Source organism: Zootoca vivipara, chromosome 2 (genome assembly GCF_963506605.1).
Source record: "Zootoca vivipara chromosome 2, rZooViv1.1, whole genome shotgun sequence".
In the NCBI taxonomy this organism is placed as follows: domain Eukaryota; kingdom Metazoa; phylum Chordata; class Lepidosauria; order Squamata; family Lacertidae; genus Zootoca; species Zootoca vivipara.
Genome location: NC_083277.1, coordinates 83,581,541 through 83,585,721, shown reverse-complemented (window position 1 = coordinate 83,585,721; position 4,181 = coordinate 83,581,541).

Genomic DNA, 4,181 nt, shown 5'->3' with positions numbered 1-4,181 from the left:
TGGACAGGTGGTGGGAAAGGGCAGGAGGTCCATCAGCTGAGTATTCTTTTAATGTCTTCAAAAAAAGGTCCTGCTTCCGAGTTGGCACACCTTTCATGTAATACTAATAATGTTTATTGTATATAAAGTCCTTCAACAAGCTAGGTCCTGCCCAGTATGAAAGAAATGGGCTCTGCCTGCTATCAAGTTTATTATCTACATGTCAACACCTTGAGGACAGGTGAAAGAACAGAAAAGGAATGGCGGGGGAGAGGAAAGAAGAGGCAGAGACTGAAGGGCAAAGGCTCAAGGGAAGAGTTGCATTTTCATATGCAGTGAAAACAAGGACAAGAAAGGAAAAGCACAAATGTGAGGGAGGTAGTGAGTGTCAGAGAAAAAGGGCAGCCAGAGAGAAAGAACAAGAAGAGTGTGACATAGAGGAAGCAAACTGGGGCAGAGGTGATGGAGAGGGTAAATAGAGAGAAAGGGAAGAAGATGTAGATAAAGGGAAGGACAAAGAGATTTGTAAACAAAAACTATAGTAGCTTAAACTAGGCCCCACAAGGAAACAAAAGCCAAAGCAAGAAGTGCAGCAAAGAAGAAATGTAGGCAAAGGAAGATTTAGCACAAACATATACTGTACAACGATATAAATTCACATGTTGTTTTAATGCGTACAGCAACCCCGTAGAATAAGTCATGAGACTGAGAGAGATTTTCTGAAGGCCAGGCAGTGACTTCATGGCAGAGGTGAGATTTGAATCAGGGTGTCACTCTACTTAGATTTATTATTACAAGTTTTTATTTCATTTATGGCTGCAAAGTCCCCGTCCCCCCGACCCTGCACAAAGCTAGAATTGACAAAAACTCATTTTATTTATTTATTTAAAACTGTGACCAGCAGCATAGCTATCTCTACCCACACCCGAGCAGGAAGGCTATCCCACATCAATTACACCCTCCACCAGGAGTGTGGCTTAGAGCTAGCTGGAGCATTGTGTTCCATCTATAATGTGGTTTGAACATACGTATTCCATGACTTGTTTTGTTTGTGCTGAATGCTCCTAAGCTAGCAAGGAGGCGTCTTGTCCTGACCACCCTGGCAACGTGTTCCCATTGCCTTTCTCCTCTGGATTCCAACTGAATCTCCTGCCCATCCCTAAAGCCTTGTCGCCAGCTTTGCTTTGAGCTTGGAAAGGAGACCCACAAGGTGGACTTTGTTCTAAGAGCATGACTGTATGAACATAAGAAAAGCCCTGCTGGATCATGCCAAAGGCCCCTCTAGTTCAACATCCCCTTTCCCACAGTGGCCAGCCAGATGCCTCTGCGAAGCCTCTAAGTTGCCCATAACGCTCTCATGCTGTTGCTTCCCAGGAGCTGGCATCCGGAGACATACAACCTCTGATACTGGAGGAGGGAGTACAGGGCCTTCACAACTAGTAGCCATTAATAACTTTACTCTTCATGAATTTGTCTAGTAGCTACACTGTGCAGATGGGAGGAAATGTTTTCTCTTTCCCTGTCGTATCTCTTCACCCTCCCCAACAGCCCTGCTGCTTTTCTGGGATATGAAATTCTGGGATATGTAAACACTTGAAGCTGCACTTCAAAGAAAGGTCATGGAGCTTCAGCCAGTAGATGAGAGAGCCATATGCCAATACCAGCACCGTCTTGGAGGATGCCAGGTTAGCGGTCGCCAAGTTCCTCCGGTGAGCACTGAGCATTGCCAGAGCAGGAAACTTGTTCTAGGCCCTTCCTGTCCTGCTCATGCTCATGTTTTTATTTACCCTAACCTTGCCTCCTTATCAGATCTCTCTCCGTCCTCTCGCAATCCTCTTAACTACTCAATAGGAACAAGACAAAACAGAAAACACTGGGGTATCGTGGCTGCTAGAGACTTCCTCTCCTGCTCCACATGCAACTCATAGTTGGGCAGCTAGCCAGGCGATGTCACATGGAAAAAGAAGGTCCCCATCACCACTTGCCTTTCTTCCTTACGAGTGTGTGGTGTCTGCCTATTGTCTTGCTGTAGCACTTCCCACTGGTGGGCAAAGGGCTGCATAGAGTCTATTCCTGGCTGTGACATTCAGCTAATTCCTTCACTGTCTGCATCTCAATTCCTACAAGGAACTCTGGATGTTAAATCTGTTATTTTCGCTGAGTGGCGTAGATTAACTGCGTCCTTACCCCACACAATATGCTGGATGGAACGAATAGATTCCCTCTGCCCATTCTCACAGCCCGAGTCCAGCTTTCTGTGCACAAGCTGAAATGAGATAACAGGCTCTTCTGTGGTTCTTGTTTTCTTGGGGGTCCTAGTAGAACACCCCCCCCCAAGAAAGCAAAGGGTAAACTTGTTGGTGTGTGCCTTTTAAACCCACTCACCCTTTTTCAACCCTCTTCCCATACAGTATGTTAGAGGCTGCTGAGCCCATTGGGTAACCTTCTCATAAGTGCTGCGTGAAACACAATGTCCCCTTTCAACACTCTAAGGGTTTCATAATTTCTTGGTGAAGAAAAAGTGGCAATGAAGCCTCAGCAGGGGCCCTCTCAGGTGGCAGGCTCCATGGGGGCAGCAGATCCTGATGTAGATATTCATTACTGTATTCCTTTGTTCCTGATGTAGATCTTCACCCCTTCCTCCCTGGTGGGGAGGACCTGGAGCACCCTTTGGTGGCTTTCCTCCGGTGCCAAATTGTCTTGGGCCAGCTGTGGGCCCTCTTATGGCCTCTGTGCATGAACTAGATTTCCTACATGGAAGTCGGACCTTGCAGGAATCCAGCATCTACTTCACTCAGGGACAAACACATATATGTCTGTGAATATGTCTGTGAATGTTTGCTGCATGTAAGATATATATCGCAGGAGATGTCCATAACTTATCTGTAGAAAACATCGTTTTGTGTAATGCAGCCCCTAGGCTCCAAACAATGTGACACTTTGCTAGGTCAGGGCAAGATAGTCCTTCAGCCACAGCTGTCTTCAGGTGTGAGGAAAGGGTTCCCAGACAGGCAACTTTGTTCTGTCATTGCCCACACAACCACCTTCCATCTGAATCTAAGGAAGTGCTGGTTTGAATCAGGCAGTCTGGTTTGAAGCTGGCCATCGTAGACTCACGATGCGTGTTGCTGTGATTTGGCTGACAGCAGGCCCACCAGGCTAATTGATTGGAAGTGTAGATGTTCAGCTATGAAAGAGTTGGAGGGGAAGGGAAGGGAAGGGAAGGGGAGCTGAGTTTCGTCACAATGGCCCCATCTTGGGGCCCTTCCAGACCGGTGGTGCTTTTTGTGAGCGTATTCAGCAGCTTGTCACCACTACAGTAATAGTGGTGGATTTATACTGGACTGCCCACACATCAATTTTGCTTTATTAGTTCTGAGATGCTTCCCCAATGTTACCACATTATTGCTATCTGGGAGGACAAGCAGCACAAACCCTGTCTCACTCACCTCAAAACAGGCCCGGCTCTAGGTAGACCCCCAGTGGCGCGTTGCGCCAGGGCGCCGTGTGGAAACCATGCTGCGCCATGCGAGGGCGGGGGCGCCGGAGCAATCTCCGCCCCTCAGCACCAGGGCGCGCGACCTGCTCGAGACTGCCCTGCCTCAAAAAGTTGCAGAATTTCAGCAAAGGTTATGGTACAGGCACCCATTAGAAATGAGGCGGTATGTGTGCCTTGAAACTTTCGTAGGTGCAAGTGGTATTGAAATTGCAACCACATCTAACCGGCCTAATAACATCATGACCACAAAAGGGTGACTGTCCCAGGTGAGTGTGGTCAGCACCAGGGTAAATATGGCAGAAAGTTTTTGGTACCTCACCCCACAGGTGCTGGAAGGGTGATGTGTGCATGTAAGAATACTTAAGAGGAATCATGACTCCCTGTGCCAGTAAGTTCTATTCACAATGATGATGATTAAAAAGTATTTAAACAGCGGGTTCCCTCCTCTCCTCCAAACTTTTCCATGCACGTTGAGCAGTAGGAGAGTCTCATACTGCATCAGCAATAGAGGGTTTGTCAATTTCTTATGATCGTGAACTTGTGTATAGAGTTACAAAACATAATATATATTTTTTTCATGCAGGAGAGTTTTGCGCGGCGGCTCGTGCGGAACAAATCCTTCTTTGGAAGGCGACGGAGGAGGAGGAGCAGCAGCAGAAGTAGTTCATAGCGTCCCCTAGTGGCAGAAGAGGGCGGTGCCCGT